At 33.9% G+C, this 23,136-nt stretch overlaps 1 protein-coding gene across 2 annotated transcripts in view; it reads right to left on the reverse strand.

The window, feature by feature from the left end:
- LOC120416261 (CD109 antigen) overlaps positions 1 to 19,583 on the reverse strand; it is a 75,181-nt gene extending 55,598 nt beyond the window's left edge. The window contains exons 1-2 of one of the 2 annotated variants that reach the window (XM_052707200.1): positions 19,383 to 19,583; positions 18,983 to 19,317 (exon numbers count right to left, since the gene is read on the reverse strand). The gene's annotated coding sequence lies outside the window, so the exon portion shown is untranslated. Of the gene's footprint in view, positions 1 to 18,982 lie in introns of both variants that reach the window. The other variant, XM_039577964.2, reaches the window with a different exon arrangement.
- Between the last annotated feature and the right edge of the window lie 3,553 nt (positions 19,584 to 23,136).

Genomic DNA, 23,136 nt, shown 5'->3' on the forward strand with positions numbered 1-23,136 from the left:
GGGACGTAGGATACGTCTCAACAAAGGTACGGAAGGGAATCTACAACAACGGAGGCTGGAAGCAATCAATAACCCTCATCAAAGCGTGACGTCGTCGGGACGTTGCCGGATGCGGTTTTACCGGGGTCGGCATTTGGAACATTGTCGTCCATTCATGGATTCTCCGAACCTTGAAGTGTCCAGGAAGCGCACTTCGAGGTCACGCACATTCGGAGCAAGGGCTCCACGTGGGAAGGGCAGTTGGTACACTGCACTTCAACTTCAATTCAACGTGTCGAGGAAGCACACACGGAAAGAATCGGGGCAGCGCTCCATTCTGGTGACATTCACTGTCATTCATGCATGAATTTACACACCATCAAAGGGTCGAGGATGCACTCTTTTGCATGGATACCGAACGAAGCAAGGGCTTCAATTGGCGAAGGCGGTTGGAACACAGCCTTCGGAGCGTGGGCGGCGGTTGGAACACTGCTGCAGAATCTGAAAAGGGCCATGGACGCGCACTTCAAGGATTTCAGCTTCATCTGAAGCAGGGCTACACCAGGAGATCAGCAGTTGGAACACTGGCACTGGCTGGTCAAGGTACACACACTGTACTGCAAAGCAGTCTACGATCGGACATCGTTACTGTTTACATTTACAATCGGAAGATCGAAGAAAAGGAGGAGGTAGGCTTAAGTTCAAAAAATACACACCCAAATTGTAACTTCATATACACACAAACTCACACACACTCTCACCCAGGCTGGAGGTTTAGTAGGAGTTCAGAAACTGGACGTTTCAGGGCGGGTGAGAATGTTCGATAGCTAGGCCATACCGGGACTTCAACCCTGGACGGAGTGGTAGTATGGTCAAGCAGTGGACAGATTCTCCATCTGATCCACGGGCATGAGGTTGTAGTTGTATCGACCGCTTGCTATCCACACTATCTTCTCTACGTTTCTCGGGGATTCTCTTTTGACTCTAGGGAAAGCGTTAGGACAGCAGAATCCACCTACACGGGCCGAAGGCCCAGAGATCTCCGTAGGCTTGATCGCGGAGGTAACAACTGTTCAGGGACTGATCTGATCAGTCAGTCTCCACTGGACCGCGGTGGACAACGGTCAGGATGACCGCGCCGCGCCGTATTTTAACTCGTTTAGTGTAACTTGTATCGTTTAGTCTAAGTGCTGTAAATAAAGTTGTTATCGTGTACTTCGTGTTTAATGTAACCGCGGGTGTTTCATTTGGCTGCACGATGACCGGAACCAGGGAAGAAGTGGCTTGGAGGCCACTTCTGCCAGCAGCACAACACCACCTCTAAACGGCCCAAACTCAGCACAACTCCATGGCAAGTTAGACCCCCCCCCCCCCCCCCTGGTAACCAGGGAAGAAGTGGCTTGGAGGCCACTTCTGCCAGCAGCACAACACCACCTCTAAACGGCCCAAACTCAGCACAACTCCATGGCAAGTTAGACCCCCCCCCCCCCTGGCGTGTTGGATGCGGACCTCCAAGCTATCGAAGGAGAGGTCCCAGGTCCGGGATCCGACAAGAAGATAGCAATAAATCACAAATGTTAGATTTGTTATCATTGAAAATCGACAGTGGTAAGGGCATAAAAACAATAAAATGTGTTTTCTGTCATTTTTGCAGTTTTGGAAAGTAAATTGAAATTTTGTTAAGTTCGATTCCAATGTTATCGTAGACACGCATGAAAAGAAACAGGATTTTTGGTGATTTTATCATACATTTACCAAACTTTTTCTATTTTGTGTAATTGACATTTTACAACATATTTTAACAGTTATTTCTAGTTCCCGTCCCTCAGACACAACAAATTTTTGTGTCTCAAATTTCACCCAAAAACCAGACCACATCGTCTCGAATCGCGTCCTAATCGCGTCTCAAAATCGACACATCTCCGTCTTTGCGCGCCAAAAATAGCTCCAAACCGCGGCTTTTCTAGCCGCCCAAAACCGGCCTTCTTGCTGCATTCTTCGGTCACAGACTCCGCGGTGCAGTTTTCTTTTCTATCGTCGTCACCTTCGTGTTCACACAACGACGTTGCAGACAAAAGCATTTTCCTCGGTGATTTATCGGGAAAATCTCTGGGGATAAATTCTCGTTGGCGGCACGAACACCCAAGTCAGCATAATTTGGTCTCCATTAAAAACTCTTCGCAATGCATCATTCTTGCGGGAGGAGGGGTGGTCCCATATTTCAATTTACAGCATAAAGTTGGCACGTTAAGATAGTGAGTCTGGGTCTCGGCACTTGTGGCAACGCGAAGATTGACTGGAATTTGTTCTCTTTTTTCTCGGTGGGATAATCTCAAACTAATCGGGTGCCCGGCGCGCCAAATCAAAAACACATTAAAACCCCTTTCTGAGCGGAATTTTAAACAGTCTGGTTTGGGAAATTCAGCACTGTAAAAAAAAAAAAGATTTTTGTTTCTCATGTTTTGTTATTTTTGTACGGTGCGCAGAACGCGTGCGGTTTTGGTTGTTTTCCTTAGCATTTAAGTTAAGATCGGAAGAATCACACTCTCTCACTCGAAAAAAACATGTTTTTTTAACGTTTAGTCGAAAAGCCGATCGTATTTTCCAAGCAGTTAATCTCTGCGCGTTGCTTTGTTTTGCTACCGGCCAAAAAGTGCTCAGAAGAGCGATTTAAGAAAATAAATACCGGAGATTTTCGCCTCGGGATTGACGAGGCTGCCAAACGAAATTGTTTCGGCATTAGGCAAATTCCTGCCGTTTGGCGGCTCTTTTAAAATAGTAGCCAAGTTCAAAGCATAGTTTGAGGTGGGAATCCTTTTCATCGCGGTGTGATGCACTGTGCTGAATGAGAAGTGTTAATGGGTTCAACTGGAAGGAATGTCATTCACAGCTCCTTCAAAGGGATAGCTGAATGAAGGAAGGTGTGAAATGATTCACCAATCGTTGTTTAATGCACTTTTGTTGATATAATGGATTATAAAAAGATGTTTTTTTCTTTACAAAATTATCAAATTTATTACCATCTATTCTTGAAAGGAACCATTGCTGTAGAAGTCTTTAGAAGTAGTTCGGCCTATGAATGAAGTCATTCATTACCCATCAATCGGTATTCCTCGTCGATCGCATTTACGCGTGTGTTTACACGTTTATCATAAAATAACATCAACATTCACGAGGCTCATTCATCCACACCAAGCATCAGGCCGAACTGACTGACGAGAGACTCTCTAATGGATGCTGCAATAAATGTGCGCGAGATTTTCATCACAACATCGCGCCAGCAGCAGCACAGCTGCACATCACTTAAGGGTCCTTTTGCGAGCAGATCGTGCTGAGCTCTGACGGACAAGTGCATCGCTTTATTGTTGTTTAACTTTGCCTCATTTACACTCTCGACGGGGCGAAAATTTTCCCATTTTTTTTTTTGCCTCTCGCCAACATAGCAACAACAACTGCAGCATTGAGCTCGAGTTTTCCTCTGCACTTTGGCACGCCAGAATCTTTCATCAGTGGGGGCAACATAAGATCGAACATCAGGGGAATCATATTTCTACCAGCCGGCAGTGCGAACACGGCCACATGGCCCTATTAGGGCACGCGCCAAGCCACCACCGGGGTGAACGAGAGTCTGGTTTGAGATTTTAACTTGAAATATTTTAAAATAATGCAAGTTAATTGCCTCTAAACTGGTGGAAGGGTCGATTGCTGTTTTTTGCTTTAGCACAATTTTAATATGAATTGTTATAACATAGTTTCAATCATGCAAAATATAATTGAGAATTTTGGCCCGGGCCTAAAAATTTAAAGTTGCTCAAATGAAAAAAGTATAAGAGATCGCCCGAAAAAATTTTGAAAATGGGGCCTGTATCCCAAATTTCAGCCCATTTGGTTGAAAACTGGCTGAAATTTGGGATAGGACCGCATTATCAATACTCTTTCAGGTAATCTCAAATACTTTTTATTTAATCTGGGCTAATTATCATCTTTTCAAACGAAATCAAATTAATCAACTTAATGTTAACATGTTAAGGTTAATGTTAACATTCCATAGGTTGTCTTCCTAAGGTGTCTTGATAAGGTCCAGTTTGTGACGATACACTACCTTCCCTTTACTAAGCAATCGAATCCAGAAGGGAAAAGATCACCAGTTGTGTTGGTCCGAGCCGGGATTTGAACCCCGATCTACCGCTTACGAGGCGGAAGCGTTACCACTGGGCTACGTGGCTCGGTCAATAAAGAAATTTAAATCTAGTAAAATTAAGACCTAGATAACATCAATGAAAATATTTGCTATAAATTTAGACTTTCTCTTTAAAGGTGATTAAATTTATGATATCGATAACCAGGATGTCATTGATAGATTTCCATTTTATTTTATTCAAAAAAAAGTTGAGTTGAAATTTTTTAATTAAATTCCGGGATGTTTCTCACAAATTTCAGATTGAAGGTGGGCAGATTGAATTTATCTCGTCAAACGAACCGTTTACACAAATGGTTCAATCCAAGATGGCGGTCAATATGGCGGTGACAAAATATATATGTCACTCCGGTTCAAGGTATATTGTTGTTGTTGTTGTTGTTTTATTATAGAGGTTTTACACTCCAAAAATTCAAGGTATATTCTAATTTGTACCAAATCTCTAATTGACCGAACCACGTAGCCCAGTGGTAACGCTTCCGCCTCGTAAGCAGTAGATCGGGGTTCAAATCCCGGCTCGGACCAACACAGCTGGTAATCTTTTCCCTTCTGGATTCGATTGCTTAGTAAAGGGAAGGTAGTGTATCGTTACGAATTGGACCTTAGGAAGACAACCTATGGAATGTTAACATTAAGTTGATTAATAAACTGCCGGCCCGATACTCTTGAAGGGTGTTCCCCTCAGGGACAGGGAAAGATTTACTCTTACTTACTTTAATTGGTACATATTCAAATTCATTAATTATTTGTTCCATTATATATGCTTTTTCATATTATGCTTTACGTGAACAAAATTTGAGAATGTTTTATGTCAATTTCAAAAATGCTCTTCTTGATTTAATCAATACATCTTAATTAAATACATATCTAGTAAATTAATTGTACTAACCTCATATGAGCAACTCTCTACGAAATCGGCCGATTTCGATCATTTTTATTTTTTGTATTTTTTGATTTGACTCAAACTTTGTGGGGGCCTTCTCTATGACCAAAGAAGCTATTTTGTGTCATTGGTTCACCCATACAAGTCTCCATACAATTTTGGCAGCTGTCCATACAAAAATGGTACGTAAATATTCGAAAATCTGTAACTTTTGAATGAATTTTCTGATCGATTTGGTGTCTTCGGAAAAGTTGTAGGTATTGTTGAGGACTATTGAGAAAAAAATAGGTACACGGAAAACAAAAATTGCTGAGTTTTTATTAACATTTTTTTCACAAAAGCTAAATTTCCCAAAATAAGTATTTTTTTTGTTATTTTCGGGATTTTTTGATATGTTTTAGGGGACAAAACCCCGCAACTTTTGAGTCGAAGAGAAACATAGTCAAAATATCTGCCGCTGAGTTATGAATTTTTGAAAAAATAGTGATTTTTGGAAAAAATCGAAATTTCATGCAAAACCAAATCTGACGGAATTTTTTAATGTGAAATTGAATTTCCAATCGAAAAGTACTTTTTTAGAAAATTTGCTATAAAATTGTTAAAGAGACATTGAAGATTAATCCTCTGGTTGCTGAGATACAGCGGCTTAAACAAAAAGAAACACGAATATTAAAGTTTTCTAAGTCTCACCCAAACAGCCAACCATTTTCTTATAACGATATCTCAGCAACTAATGGTCCGATTTTCAATGTTAAATCATGAAAAAATCGTGAATTTTTCCGATCTTTTCGAAAAAAGTATTTGGAATTTTTTTAAATCAAGACTAACATTTTAAAAGGGCCAAACATTGAATATTAGGCCCATTTAAAATATTATTCTTTATTTAATTTTTTTTTATATTTTTTTTGGGAAGTTTGGAAGATTTCACGAATGTTTCATGTTTTAACATTGAAAATCGGACCATTAGTTGCTGCGATATCGACATTAAAAAATGGTGGGCTGTTTGGGTGAGACTTAGAAAACTTCAATTTTCGTGTTTCTTTTTGTTTAAGTCGCTTTATCTCAGCAACCAGAGGTCTAATCTTCAATGTCTCTTAGACAATTTTATAGCAAATTTTCTGAACTTTTCAAAAAAAAATATTTTTGGAAATGGTCACTCTTGCAGGGTTGTTACGGGAAAGTCGAAAAAAAATCCGCGCCAAATCCGCGCCGACCGAAACCTCAATCTGCGCAAAATCCGCGCCATGTAAAAAAAAATCGCGACCTGCATTCAAGAAATGTTATTTGCAAAGAAAAAAACTAATACAGAAAGTATTTGATAAAAAAAAAATGAAACTCGTTTTATGTTTGAAAGAATGAAAGCAAAAATCTTTTTTAAAAATACCTCAAAAGACATCAAGACAAGTGTCACAAAAAAATCTTTTTGCAAATCAGAGGGACACTTCAATAACTTTGACCAATATAAACAAAATAGAAAATTATAAACCAATATAAACAAAATTGAAAAATCTAATAAATGAAATTTAACTTAAAAAATATAAGCTCAAAAAACCCAAATCTATAATTTTAATATGATTAAATTTTAAATTTCAAAATTCAAAAAATTCAAAATCTATGAATTTTAATACAGATTGTATTCCAAATTCCTCACTAAAATTTCATTCCGAAGAATGAAGAATTTAAGAATTTAAGGATTAAAGAATTTAAGAATTTAAGAGTTTAAGAATTTAAGAATTTAAGAATTTAAGAATTTAAGAATTTAAGAATTTAAGAATTTAAGAATTTAAGAATTTAAGAATTTAAGAATTTAAGAATTTAAGAATTTAAGAATTTAAGAATTTAAGAATTTAAGTATTTAAGAATTTAAGAATTTAAGAATTTAAGAATTTAAGAATTTAAGAATTTAAGAATTTAAGAATTTAAGAATTTAAGAATTTAAGAATTTAAGAATTTAAGAATTTAAGAATTTAAGAATTTAAGAATTTAAGAATTTAAGAATTTAAGAATTTAAGAATTTAAGAATTTAAGAATTTAAGAATTTAAGAATTTAAGAATTTAAGAATTTAAGATTTTAAGAATTTAAGAATTTAAGAATTTAAGAATTTAAGAATTTAAGAATTTAAGAATTTAAGAATTTAAGAATTTAAGAATTTAAGAATTTAAGAATTTAAGAATTTAAGAATTTAAGAATTTAAGAATTTAAGAATTTAAGAATTTAAGAATTTAAGAATTTAAGAATTTAAGAATTTAAGAATTTAAGAATTTAAGAATTTAAGAATTTAAGAATTTAAGAATTTAAGAATTTAAGAATTTAAGAATTTAAGAATTTAAGAATTTAAGAATTTAAGAATTTAAGAATTTAAGAATTTAAGAATTTAAGAATTTAAGAATTTAAGAATTTAAGAATTTAAGAATTTAAGAATTTAAGAATTTAAGAATTTAAGAATTTAAGAATTTAAGAATTTAAGAATTTAAGAATTTAAGAATTTAAGAATTTAAGAATTTAAGAATTTAAGAATTTAAGAATTTAAGAATTTAAAAATTTTAAAATTAAGGAATTTAAGAATCTGAGAATTTAAATTTTATTTGAGATTATTTTGATTTCCGTTTTTTTTGCAAAATTGTTATTAATTTAATAATTTCTAGTTTTAAATTTTGATTTTTTTTTAATTTTGATTTTTTTAATTATGAATTTTTCCTTAAATTTTGAATTTTGGATTTTTCATTTTTTTGGAGTTTTGAATTCAGATTTTCAAAATTTTGAATTTAGAAATTTCGGATTTTTTAAATTACGATTTTAGAAATTCGAAAAATTTTTAATCTGAATTTTAAAATTTTTTATTAAAAAAAACTATTGAAATATAAAAAAAATCGAATTTGAAATTTGAATTCTCAAAACTCATAAGAAATAACATATTCAGAGCCGGATATATTTAGAAATGAGATAAGTGTAGTAATAATTTTATTTAAGAAATTTTCAACCATACATTTCAAAAATAATTTCTACATAATCTTCATCTTAATTTTTCGACGGTTCGTATTAAGAAAATACAAACTAACATTTTCAGAAAAAAAAATAATCTATTCATGAGAAATTTAAGAATTTAAGAATTTAAGAATTTAAGAATTTAAGAATTTAAGAATTTAAGAATTTAAGAATTTAAGAATTTAAGAATTTAAGAATTTAAGAATTTAAGAATTTAAGAATTTAAGAATTTAAGAATTTAAGAGTTTAAGAATTTAAGAATTTAAGAATTTAAGAATTTAAGAATTTAAGAATTTAAGAATTTAAGAATTTAAGAATTTAAGAATTTAAGAATTTAAGAATTTAAGAATTTAAGAATTTAAGAATTTAAGAGTTTAAGAATTTAAGAATTTAAGAATTTAAGAATTTAAGAATTTAAGAATTTAAGAATTTAAGAATTTAAGAATTTAAGAATTTAAGAATTTAAGAATTTAAGAATTTAAGAATTTAAGAATTTAAGAATTTAAGAATTTAAGTATTTAAGAATTTAAGAATTTAAGAATTTAAGAATTTAAGAATTTAAGAATTTAAGAATTTAAGAATTTAAGAATTTAAGAATTTAAGAATTTAAGAATTTAAGAATTTAAGAATTTAAGAGTTTAAGAATTTAAGAATTTAAGAATTTAAGAATTTAAGAATTTAAGAATTTAAGAATTTAAGAATTTAAGAATTTAAGAATTTAAGAATTTAAGAATTTAAGAATTTAAGAATTTAAGAATTTAAGAATTTAAGAATTTAAGAATTTAAGAATTTAAGAATTTAAGAATTAAAGAATTTAAGAATTTAAGAATTTAAGAATTTAAGAATTTAAGAATTTAAGAATTTAAGAATTTAAGAATTTAAGAATTTAAGAATTTAAGAATTTAAGAATTTAAGAATTTAAGAATTTAAGAATTTAAGAATTTAAGAATTTAAGAATTTAAGAATTTAAGAATTTAAGAATTTAAGAATTTAAGAATTTAAGAATTTAAGAATTTAAGAATTTAAGAATTTAAGAATTTAAGAATTTAAGAATTTAAGAATTTAAGAATTTAAGAATTTAAGAATTTAAGAATTTAAGAATTTAAGAATTTAAGAGTTTAAGAATTTAAGAATTTAAGAATTTAAGAATTTAAGAATTTAAGAGTTTAAGAATTTAAGAATTTAAGAATTTAAGAATTTAAGAATTTAAGAATTTAAGAATTTAAGAATTTAAGAATTTAAGAATTTAAGAATTTAAGAATTTAAGAATTTAAGAATTTAAGAATTTAAGAATTTAAGAATTTAAGAATTTAAGAATTTAAGAATTTAAGAATTTAAGAATTTAAGAATTTAAGAATTTAAGAATTTAAGAATTTAAGAATTTAAGAATTTAAGAATTTAAGAATTTAAGAATTTAAGAATTTAAGAATTTAAGAATTTAAGAATTTAAGAATTTAAGAATTTAAGAATTTAAGAATTTAAGAATTTAAGAATTTAAGAATTTAAGAATTTAAGAATTTAAGAATTTAAGAATTTAAGAATTTAAGAATTTAAGAATTTAAGAATTTAAGAATTTAAGAATTTAAGAATTTAAGAATTTAAGAATTTAAGAATTTAAGAATTTAAGAATTTAAGAATTTAAGAATTTAAGAATTTAAGAATTTAAGAATTTAAGAATTTAAGAATTTAAGAATTTAAGAATTTAAGAATTTAAGAATTTAAGAATTTAAGAGTTTAAGAATTTAAGAATTTAAGAATTTAAGAATTTAAGAATTTAAGAATTTAAGAATTTAAGAATTTAAGAATTTAAGAATTTAAGAATTTAAGAATTTAAGAATTTAAGAATTTAAGAATTTAAGAATTTAAGAATTTAAGAATTTAAGAATTTAAGAATTTAAGAATTTAAGAATTTAAGAATTTAAGAATTTAAGAATTTAAGAATTTAAGAATTTAAGAATTTAAGAATTTAAGAATTTAAGAATTTAAGAATTTAAGAATTTAAGAATTTAAGAATTTAAGAATTTAAGAATTTAAGAATTTAAGAATTTAAGAATTTAAGAATTTAAGAATTTAAGAATTTAAGAATTTAAGAATTTAAGAATTTAAGAATTTAAGAATTTAAGAATTTAAGAATTTAAGAATTTAAGAATTTAAGAATTTAAGAATTTAAGAATTTAAGAATTTAAGAATTTAAGAATTTAAGAATTTAAGAATTTAAGAATTTAAGAATTTAAGAGTTTAAGAATTTAAGAATTTAAGAATTTAAGAATTTAAGAATTTAAGAATTTAAGAATTTAAGAATTTAAGAATTTAAGAATTTAAGAATTTAAGAATTTAAGAATTTAAGAATTTAAGAATTTAAGAATTTAAGAATTTAAGAATTTAAGAATTTAAGAATTTAAGAATTTAAGAATTTAAGAATTTAAGAATTTAAGAATTTAAGAATTTAAGAATTTAAGAATTTAAGAATTTAAGAATTTAAGAATTTAAGAATTTAAAAATTTTAAAATTAAGGAATTTAAGAATCTGAGAATTTAAATTTTATTTGAGATTATTTTGATTTCCGGTTTTTTTTGCAAAATTGTTATTAATTTAATAATTTCTAGTTTTAAATTTTGATTTTTTTTTAATTTTGATTTTTTTAATTATGAATTTTTCCTTAAATTTTGAATTTTGGATTTTTCATTTTTTTGGAGTTTTGAATTCAGATTTTCAAAATTTTGAATTTAGAAATTTCGGATTTTTTAAATTACGATTTTAGAAATTCGAAAAATTTTTAATCTGAATTTTAAAATTTTTTATTAAAAAAAACTATTGAAATATAAAAAAAATCGAATTTGAAATTTGAATTCTCAAAACTCATAAGAAATAACATATTCAGAGCCGGATATATTTAGAAATGAGATAAGTGTAGTAATAATTTTATTTAAGAAATTTTCAACCATACATTTCAAAAATAATTTCTACATAATCTTCATCTTAATTTTTCGACGGTTCGTATTAAGAAAATACAAACTAACATTTTCAGAAAAAAAAATAATCTATTCATGAGAAATTGAAATTGCACTCAATGGAAAAAAAATTCTCGTTATTCTTGATAATAATCTTGATAATTACTTGAAAGTGATTCTATCTTTTTATCTATTTATTTATCAAAATTGCCATCCGCGCGAAATCCGCGCCTGAACAAAATTAGTCAGCAAATCCGCGCCAAATCCGCGCGAAACGCGCCATCCGCGCCATCCGCGCCATCCGCGCCGTCCGTAACAACCCTGCTCTTGGTCACTATTTCTAAAAATCGAAAAACTGCAAATATTTCGCTAAAATTAAAATTTCGGCGGCTAAATATTAAAATCAGAGCCTTTTATCAAAAAATCTGTAAAGTACCCTTCGATTGGAAATTCAATTTTACATTAAAAAATTACGTCAGATTTGTTTTTGCATGAAATTTCGATTTTTTCCAAAAATCACTATTTTTTCAAAAACTTATAACTCGGCGGCAGATTTTTTTACCATTTTTCTCTATGGCTCAAAAGTTGCGAGTTTTTGTCCCCTAAAACATATGAAAAAATCTCGAAAATCAAAAAATACGTATTTTGGGAAATTGAGTTTTTGTGAAAAAAATTTTATCATATAATCGGCAAATTTTCTTTTCATTGTACCTATTTTTTTCTCAATAGTCCTCAACAATACCTACATTTTTGCCGAAGACACCAAACTGATCAGAAAATTGAGTCAAAAGGTACAGATATTCGAATATTTACGTACCATTTTTGTATGGCAAAAAAAATCAAATTATTCGCTCTACAGCATTGCCTTGGCGTTCTCGATTGCGAGATTCCTACTCGAAACTAAGTGTCCGAAGGCTTGATTGTTGAGGCAATTGCAAACCTCTTTTTACACCTTAGCTTCCATCCACCCCGGGATTTGAACTGACGACCTTTGGATTGTTAGTCCAACTGCCTACCAGCGACTCCACCGAGGCAGGACCCAGGGAGACGACTCCTACACCTGGACTGAGCTAACGACCTAACCTTTTTAGGTTAGAACGGGGCCAACATTTACTTCCCCGTCCGACGGAAGGCGTGATCAGACAAATCACGTCTCGAAAAATGCCACCGGAACCTTCTGGGATCAAACCCAGGCCGACTGGGTGAGAGGCTATTACGCTTACCTCTACACCACGGGTCCCGGCATTTTTGTATGTTGTTGATTATTTTATTAACGTGACTTTAACCTAGAGAGGTCATTCGTCACTTATTTTTGTATGAACAGCTGCCAAAATTGTATGGAGACTTGTATGGGTGAACCAATGACACAAAATAGCTTCTTTGGTCAAAGGGAAGGCCCCCACAAAGTTTGAGCCAAATCAAAAAATGCAAATAAAATCCATTTCCGGGTTTGATAGAGAATTGCTCATATTCCTATTGGTATTCAAACCACACCGAGTGGAAACAAATTCCATCAAATCACCTTTCAACAACACAATCAATGAATTTCTGTGTATCACCAAGTTTCCCTAGAAACGTCTTTCGGTCTGTTCAAACGATTCTGCGCCATTCCGCGCTGTTGCCGGAACATTATCGCTTTGCTTAGGGATAGCCCGAATCCAACTCGCAAGCACGTGTATTCTGGAGCAACTTGCCGTTTTCACACTCCAATTCCTGCAATTGGCTTTCATCGAACCGCGAGACTTCCTTCAAAGTCATTCCCGACGGGAAACAAGGATATTTGACTCGGGGCAGGGGCTCCGCGGACCCAGGAAGCAGACGATGATAATAGACCAATCAATAAATAAAAAGTGGTTATTGGTACCTTTTCGTCAGAGGTTGAAACAGCTTTAAATATAGATTCATTTTGGTTTAGGGAATGAGTAAAAGCCAATCGGCGGTCATTCATTTGAACAAAGCGAAGTCACGCAATTTTTTTTCACCGTTTGTATCGGAAGTGGTGGAAAAGTAATTCTGTTGGCACAGATCTTCACAGTTCAAAAAATAAGTTGTTATAATAGAGTAAATTTATAATAATTCTTTAGTAAAACTTTTACTCTAAATTTGTGTCAGCGTAGATCTTTTTTAAATATTTGTTTTCTTTGTGTAGGATGACTTTCACCATATTTCAATTAAAGTACCTCCTCGTACAGTAGTCAAAAGCCGGCCGGCTGATTCAGCCGCAAAAGGCACGCCGGTTCCAAACAACTATAAGGGTTTGCAAAGTTGAACCCACCATGTCCGTCAACAGAAATGCAGAAATATGAGAATGTTGAGAGAGAGTGAGCGAAATGAAAAGAAACTATGCTGAAGGGTCACGACTAATTAAGTTCTTGCTTCCCCCTGGTGCAACTTTTTTTCTGCCCTGGCCAAAAGGGTCTGGGGCCAAAGTGAATGTGTGCATTAATGGGAAATATGTGCATATCGTTAGTTTTGCCCGTCTGCGGCGTTTGTTCTTGTGCAGTCAGTTTAACTTTTGAACACGATTGGTAAGGGGTCAAAATTCGTACTTTTGTGTGGTTTGGTCAGCGTTGGAACGTTTACATTTGGTTGCAGTTTAGAGCTTTCTCAATTTTATGTTTGAATGTTAGAATTGATTTGAGTTTTAAAATTAATCAACGCTCAACATCAAACTGTCAAACGAATCACGCAGTCCTGTCACGCATCAGTCGTCAGTAGTGCGTCCATCCCGGGAATTCCCGGGACAAAAATCCCGGGATTTTTCCTAAACCGGGAATTCCCGAATCCCGGGATTTTCTATAATTTGTCCCGGGAATTCCCGAAATTGAAAAAAAAATCATATTTTGGTCTGGAAATTCAGATTTGGTTGTGAAAATAAAATCAAATTATTCGCTCTACAGCATTGCCTTGGCGTTCTCGATTGCGAGATTCCTACTCGAAACTAGGTGTCCGAAGGCTTGATTGTTGAGGCAATTGCAAACCTCTTTTTACACCTTAGCTTCCATCCACCCCGGGATTCGAACTGACGACCTTTGGATTATTAGTCCAACTGCCTACCAGCGACTCCACCAGGACAGGACCCAGGGAGACGACTCCTACACCTGGATTGAGCTAACGACCTAACCCTCTAGGTTAGACCGGGGCCAACATTTACTTCCCCATCCGACGGAAGGCGTGGTCAGACAAATCTCGTCTCGAAAAATGCCACCGGGACCGTCTGGGATCGAACCCAAGCCGACTGGGTGAGAGGCAACCACGCTTACCCCCACACCACGGTCCCACGGTTGTGAAAATAGTAGAACAATAAAATGAATTAAAATTTGTATTCAGCAAATCTCAGCATTAAATTGGCATTTAAGGAAAAAATATTATAATTTGAATTACCAGGTCCGCAAAATGCCTAGTGCTTTACATTTTTTCTCTATTATTTTATTTTTTTGAAAAACTGGATATATTTACGTATATTTTCGATTTTAAATAAAAAAAAATAAATCTCATATCAAATTATTTATAATCAAACACCGGCATCTAGGGCAAATACGTACAAATGTAACGAATAAATACAGCTATTAAAGCAAAAAATATTTGCATGACGTTTTGGACTACTTCGGTTGAAACAGTAACAGAACAAAACAAATTGTACTTCCAAATGTATTGCTCTAAAATCTCCTGTACCTATTTAGACTGTAAATTTCCTGATTTTCCCTCGGTTGGCGGTAGTAACTTGAAGATAATTTGTAAAATATGTTTTATATAAAACAATGAATTCAAAACTTATCTAAAATTTTACATTGACTGGTATCATTTTATTTATTGTCGTTGTTTGTTTTCTAGCTGTTTTAGTCATGTCATATAAAATATATATAAAAGAAAAAAAAATATGAAAGAATTCCAAAGTTTTTTTTGAATAGGTCCTATAAACATATGGAAAACAAAAGCTTATTGGACCTTTTCAAAAAAAAAAAACTCAAGAATTATGTAATTTGATTCGCAAATAAAAAAAATGATTAATCACACTGCAATTAAAAATAGTAGTTGATATAAAATTCTAAACACCACAAAGACAAAAAAAATTCTTTTAGGCTATTTTAAAACTGTCGTCTTTGTTTAGATTGAAGTGAGGATTATAACCATTTGATATTATTAAGCTAATTCAATGATTTTAAGCTTGAAAACATAACAAATATAATGAAACATAGATTTTATTACTGATTCAAAAATTTCCCGGGATCCCGGGAATTCCCGGGATTCCAAAAATATTTTTCCCGTTTCCCGGGAAATTCAAAACCCGGGAAAATTGGACGCCCTAGTCGTCAGTTTTGTTGAATTTTTGCTTTGTTTTCGACAAACATCACTCTTGACACCCCCTCTCCACAATCTAAGTCTGCTTTTTTCGGCAGCATACAACAAAACACAAAACTCCAAAGTCAATTTACAAACGTAAAATGGGTAGTTTAAATGACAACCAAAGAGTACAAAGCCTTTCAAAGTTCGTCGTCACATTCAGACAGCCAGGTTGGAAATTTGATCCTTTGACAGTCCTTAGTGCAGATATCAACACAGTAAAAAATGTGTTGAAAATATTTATTTGATCTTATATGAAAACATAATTTAATTTCATTAAATTAATTCATTTTCCAGATATTTTATAATATTAACCTTAAGAAGATTTACTCCATTATCCTCATTTAGGAATTGTTCAACCCATATGCAGTAGGTACGAAAGCGTTCAAATAAATCATAAAATAGACTTTTTTCAAACTGGATTAATTTTTCACAATAGTACCTGGGTTACTGCAAAGCCCCACTTATCATTTACCGTGTAATGATAATGATAATTAGTTCGTAGTCGCTAGGAAGACATACCAGGACATAGACATATTTTGTAATTTGAGATCCTTTCTGCTTGAACAAGATATGGGCCACTGGCAGTGCGTAATTGGGTGCATTTCCCATCCAAAAAAGCAACTCCTTTGACAGCTGGTTGGCGGCGGACACTTTTGTTAGTTGAAACCAAATTCATCCAGTTTTAGGCTCGATTTCAAGTTCATGACAAACGAGCGTTCCGGAACGCTGGCGCTGGGTTTTGGAAATGCATCAATTTTTGTCTCAAAATTTACATATCAAATTGAGCATTGCGAATTTAATTTCGACCACGATGGGCTCGTACCTTCCGTCCCAAAATGTTGATTATTAAATTCGACAGCAACACAAAAGGAACGATCGTTTATTCTTACCCTCAGGGGGGGAAATGTTGTCCTGTAATAAAACGCTTTCCCGTATTGTGTATATTAAACATTCTGATTAAAAATGATAAAATCCCTTCCTTATCTGGCAGCGGCCAATCTCGCACCCCCTCCCAAGCATAAAACATTAAAAACACCGAATGTTTTCGGCGGCTGAAATCGCTTATTCATTCACGTTCAGTAACGTGTGTTGTTTTCCATTACGGATCCCTAATCAGCAGCAGCAGCAGCAGTCCCGTTTTTATTCCCATAATGGCCGGCGACGAACTCGATGTAAGAAGTGGAAGGCAAAAAGGACACACATCGAGACGTCGCGACTTCACTGGGCAATACACGAAGGTCCTTTTTACCTAACGGCGTCAGTGTGTGCTAATGAGTTATCTACAAGTGCGATCGGACCCTTGGACGAGGTCCAGTCTGCACGGAAACCGCACACGGGAAGTGTTTGTGTGTGGGTTTTTCTATAGGGTTTGATTGAAGTATGATGAAGTCCTTTTGAAAGCGAAAGACCGCTTCAATACGGACAACAATTTATAACTTGAGACTGAATGGAAATTAAAGAGTGTGATTTATAGCAACATATTCTTTTGTGTGTGTGTATAATGAAATTAAAGGATAACCAAATTTTCGTATGATCAAATCAAAGAAAAAAAAAAATGTTTTGTTTGTATTATTTTTGATTATTGAGTTTATTTGCCTCCAAAACTACTCGAAAATTTCTGAAAATATAAAAAAAAAACTGAGAATTTTTTTACATCGCTTACAAGTGACAATAATGAGAAAACAGCGCAATTGATTAAAAAAGTGTTTTAAATGTTTTGATTATATATTTATTTTCTTAAATCCGCAAGTCAGTTAAATGATTTTCTCAACAGATTTATTTTTACGTCAGATAAAACATCCAAATATTTAATTTTTTTCATTTTTTTTTTCAGAGGTAAATTTTCAAGACTGTAGCTTTATTTTCTAAGTGTTCCTGTTCAATACTAAGAACTTTGCAAAAGATTACATTTTGTTAAAAAACTGCGTAAAAAAAATGTCTTTATGGACAGCTGCAAAAAAAAAAAGAAGATTTGTTTACCAGGACAAATGGAGCTTAACATTTCAATGAGGCACATAACTTTTGTAAACAAGAGAGATTTCCAAAAAGTGTCCACGTGGTTTATGAATGGTCCCTTTGCCAGATTTAGGTTTCTTGTATTTTTCCTTTAGTAAATTTTTAAATCTTTTTATGTCATTTAAATCAAACCATTTACTGTTAAGTTGCATCAAATTGCGAATAGGAACAAACCAAAACAAATTGCGAGATATATATTTTTACTAAACACAAAGGGAGTTAAGTAACATGACTAAGGTTTATCTTAAATTATAGTCAATAAATGCATTTTTTAAAACATTTTCAAAGTCATAAGTTACAAACAAACAAACTCTTAGTATCCTAGAAATTTAGAAATTTAGGAGTTTTGCATTTTGATTTTTAAAAGGCAATCGACTATTCAAATTTGACTAAAATCGGTACACAGAACTCGAATTTGACGTTAATAACAAAAAAAAAACATTTTTGTTCGTGAATCGATAGTCCCATACAAACCTTCGGATAATCGAACTTCGAATAATCGAAATTTCAGATAATCGAGCCTGGACTGTACACGGAAAAAAAAGTTCCCAAAATCGTGAACAAGCGTTCATGAAAATGGGAACCTCTAACAAAGTGTTTAAATCCCATGGTACAATGTTGAAAAACGTATCATGAAATTTGAACACTTTGTTCGTGGTTCCCATTTTCATTAAAGCTTATTCACGATTTTGGGAACTCTTTTTTCTCTGTGTATTATATTTTTACTCCCTGTCTAACGAAATTTATACAATATAAATTATGTTTTGTGTGCTTTTCCAATAAAACCGACACTAGAACTCCTCCTAGAAGAATTCTAAGAGAAAGCATCCAAGAATGTTTACCATCAGCATTGAGTGACCAATGTTTACCTATGCAGCCCACACACTCAAAGACAGCATCTCCGCGAGAGCCACAACAAATTATTCTCGATTACGTCACACACACGTATCTATCCGTCAGACTCCAATCATATCACGCAGTGTGCATAAGAAGTGATCGCGAGAGCGAACGATCAAGCGATCCACCCTTCTCGCACACAATCAAACGTACAACACACCGGTTGTTGTGGTGTGGTTGGTTAAAGGTGTTCGTACGATCGCTGGATCGCTGCGCAGGTGGTTGTGCAAAAAGTCAGAAAAGTCAAACCTAAGTCAAATCTGAGTATTGGTAAAGCGGTGGATCGTGAGTAATGATTAACTTCAGCCCGTTTTACCTGTCAGGTAACATTGGCTAATGGTTGGAGGAATTCCTAACAGAACATTCTAAAATTGAAGGTTGGGTTAATGCGGGACTTGATTTGGCGTTTGTAAGGGCTAAAATATGGATTTGGGGTCTAGTTTAGGCCATCGTGATCGCAAGCGATCCACGCCCCTTTTGATGACATTCTTTCGTGAAGTCACACTAACACTTTTCCAGGTGTGTCAATCTACAGGTGTCAGTCAAGTTTGGAAGAACAGAGATTTTCGTAGGTTTCTTCAAGATGGATCTTTAATCATTCAAGCTTTAGTTGAAGATTTCGCAATATTGTAAGGTTTCAGACCTGGTCAACGCCCAAATCTCGATACAAGTCGAAGATCTCCCGCAAGTCTTGGGAGTTGTTTTCTTATGATTAACACACCCACCTGTCTGTATTGGTGCGGGTCTCCGGTCCGGGGTCGTGGGGCCCAACCAGTCCACGCTTCACTGCGGGAACCTCCCTTTTTTTCTCACTTTCGGGTCACCTCCCCAATTAATCCAACTTGTGCACTGCTCCCGTGGTCACTTCACTAGCCTATTGGCGGATCACCACACTTTGACCTCTCCGGTCATCGCTGAATCACTCGGCAGTTGTAAACAATTAGCCACTTAATTTGAGAACGCGTTGCAAGCGTTGCTCTCCACGACGAACGACGACGACGGCACCTCGATTCGAACTGAATCAACTCGCCTCAACTGCTCCAGCTCACCAATACGAAAACTTCAAAAAAGGGAAATATTTAAACCACCTCAACACACACAAACGATCAAACCCAAAACACTGACCGTGCCGCCGCGACTTCGCGTTGTAATGTAATTCCAGTCAGGCACTGACCAACACTCGCTCACTTACTGGTACGAAGAGGCGAGAGAGGGAGCATAATAAAAACAGAAAAGCCGCACGAAGAAGAGCGCGCGATTTACAATACACGGGTGCCTGCTACGGTAAAGGACGATAAAGGTATTGTGCGACCGTTACGAACGGAACCTCGACGAAGACTGACTGAACGAAGCATGCGGCGGCAGCGTACACAAAACAACACAATCAACACAGTAAGCCAGGGGTGCCAGTCGGGTGGGTGGTGTTGGATTTGGTCTGCCTTTGCTGCAGAGTTTTTTGGGTGGTATTGGCGGTTGCAGTGAAATCCCTTCTCTCTGGTAAAATGTTGGCGATATTTAAATTTAAGCAAATTTTGCGTTTAGTATAGTTTTAAATTACTCTGTCAAATTGTAGTAAAACAAATTTCGGCTTCGGAGTAAAACAAATTTCGGCTTCGGTAGAGTTACATCATTTTCATCGGAAATTTGCATGTTTTCAATGCTCTGTTTGTTCAGTTTTTTTTCTGAGTAGCCACGATTTTAAATTTCAGCAAAAATGCGTTAAAACATTCATTCTACACGATTAAATTTGTGTGGTATGCATTAGATTAAAAAAATTGTTTAATGTGAAGCCGTTGAGCATTTTCGGAGAAAATTGATCATCACTCTAAAATGCTCTGTATTGAATTCAATTTAACGAATTTCTGCACCAAATTGAATCAGCATGTGCCGGTTGTTGCCTTCTTGAAGCCACTGAAAGAATTTTTGGTCTAAATCAAATGTGTTTCGAAATTTATATAATTTTGTGGTACAATCATTGACGTCCTACTTGCCAATCATTGATTAATGACGATTTCCATAACTTAACAAGGAATGTGATAATCGTTGCCAAAAGGAATCAGCATGTGAAGAGCACTATTCTAAACAAATTGTAGAAGGATTTTTTTTTCAAAATATTGAAAGCGACGCATAATTTATATCTTTGAACGAAAAATCATGGCAATGATGGAAGTCTTCACGTTAAACACATTGAAAACACTGAAAAAGGCCATCCATGAACCACGTGGACGCTTTTTGGGAATTTTAGACCTCCGAAAGATTGTAAAAGGGTAGTTTTTCTTTAATGAGCCTAAAACATCGAAGATCTGACAACCCTATCGAAAGTTATGAGCACTACGGAGTTGCCAAGATATCGGAATTTGCAGATTTTTGACGTTATTTGGGTAACCCAGAAAACCTATTTTTCCTACTTGTTTTGCTTTTTCTGTATCTGAGCAAATGCAATTCAAATAAATAATCCCCATCTTTGAAGCTGAATTTAAGGATTTTTTTTCCATTAATGATAGAAATGATGACTGTTGAAAAATGTTGGAAAATAGTTTTTTTTTCAAGAAAATTTACATGCCCTTCTAAAAAGTGTTGTTCGATTGCAAATTTGATTTTATGTCAAAAATTATGCTAAAATTTTGTTTCGTTCTAGAATTTGAGATTTTAAAAATTTTAGCAACTAGTTTTCCAAAAATAAAAAAAAAGTTGTTAAATTTGCTTTTTTCCTTCTATAAAAATGTATAAGTTTTGAAACAATATTTATAAGCAGAGGTATGGAGTAGTGCGGTGCCTGTGTGGACGCTCAGTCCTGTTTTTTCGTGTTATTTTCCGTCTCTTTTATGTCGCTGTTCGAGTGCATGGGATTGGTCATTATAATTAAATAATGGCATCAGTAGTGCGGTGCCTGTGTGGACGCGCAGTCCTGTTTTTTCATGTTATTTTCCGTCTCTTTTATGTCGCTGTTCGAGTGCATGGGATTGGTCATTATAATTAAATAATGGCATCAGTAGTGTGGTGCCTGTGTGGACGCGCAGTCCTGTTTTTTCGTGTTATTTTCCATCTCTTTTGTGTCGCTATTTGTGTACATGGGGTGATTGGATTTCTTCTGATTCGTGTTGTTTTCATCTCTTTTATGTCGCTGTTTGTGTGCATGGGGTGATTGGTCTTCTTCTTCTTCTTTTTTCTTTATTTTTAGTTCGCGCGTTCGTTGGCCAATGAGCTTATTTTTGTTCTCTTTACATAGTTTTCGATAGAAACGATCCGAATTCTTTTTTTTTCGAGACAAGCAAGTCGTATTGCTGGATTAAGTCCTTTCTATATCATCGATGATCGGAAGGCACGCCGACGAATATGTTTTAAGGCTTATGATATAAAATCATTTTAATGAATAAAGCCCTTCTTACATCACCGTTGATCGGAAGGCACGCCGACGAAGAATTTCTGGAGGATCGCGGTCGAATTAATACTATATTTAAAATTCTAGATAGCTATCTTTCGGATTCGATTGTGAGTAGCGGGACTTCGCGGTTACTATGCAACGTATTTTTATATTTTAAATTTATAAGTCCTTCTTTTATCATCGTTGATAGGAAGGCACGCCGCCGGTTAAGTTCGTTTAAGTTATTGTTTTAATTCCATTACAATCGGTTACGTGGTGTCCTGTTTTCTTTTCGTTTATATTCGTTGATCGTAATAATTTATTCCAACTGGCAGCTTTAGTATTAACTCATCTACTATTTTTGAAATTTGCTCGCGTTATCTTAATTGTACCAACAGTAAAAATATACTGACAAGTCCAGCCCATAGCACTACCGCTCGGTTGGCACGCGTTCGATTAAAACAAACTTTTTAAATAATCAATTATTTATCTTTCCGCAGCCGGCTGCCTAAGATTTAAAATTTCAACCGATAAACAAAATGCTCATGGTCACATCACAGCCACTCGTGAATCCTGACCTCATACCCATCTACTAACCCCCTCAAAACTCATGTGATACTTTGTCGGAGAAGCAGTCGATTGGGCGGTCTCTATCACTCAAGTATCGGACTAACATTCCCATCCACTTCCCCGTGACCCTACCACTGGTCGTGGCCGGCGCCGGTATTGATCAGCATGATAGGGGCCTTTGAGAAGTTGCGAAGCGAGGAAAGATAGCTCCCACTTATCTTCCACGGCTCGTGGATGTAACTTCTGGGGGTCCTGGTCAATAACGGAGTAGCAACTGCGGGTGGGCACCTATGCTTATGCTTATGCTTAATATTTATAAGCAGAGGTATGCCAAATTTAACCAAAATTTAATCAAAAACGTTACTTAATCCACCATTAGGTGGTTGGTGCTTTCCTCACATTTTGAGTGTAATGCTAGGTAATGTCTGAGATTCGGCCTCCACAAAGTTTATAAACAACACTTAAGTGCTTATAACTTTTGATAGGGTTGTCAGATCTTCAATCTATTGAACTCGTTGAAAAGGTCTTTTGATTACCTACCCAACGATAAGTCGAATGATAGATCCGGACAACGTTTTTGTCAAAATATCTTAGATCCGGCCTCCAAAAAGTTCATAAATAACACTTAAGTGCTTATAACTTTTGATAGGTTTGTCAGATCTTCAATCTTTTGAACTCGTTGAAAAGGTCTTTCGAATACCTTTCTAAAAATGTATAACATGACCTCGTCGAGGTTTCTTACAAAAACCACCCTTTTTACAATCTTCCGGACTTTTGTTAAATTCGTTTTTTAGCATAACTTTTGACGTACTTAACTAAACTTTATCATTTTCAATAGCGACTTATGAGACCCCAAGACGGATCAACTGAGACCAAAACGGTCCAAATCGGGTCAGCCAGTGCCGAGATAACTCAGTGCAAATTGTCCCACCACACACACTGACA

The sequence above is a fragment of the Culex pipiens genome, chromosome 2, assembly GCF_016801865.2.
Source record: "Culex pipiens pallens isolate TS chromosome 2, TS_CPP_V2, whole genome shotgun sequence".
Lineage (NCBI taxonomy): Eukaryota > Metazoa > Arthropoda > Insecta > Diptera > Culicidae > Culex > Culex pipiens.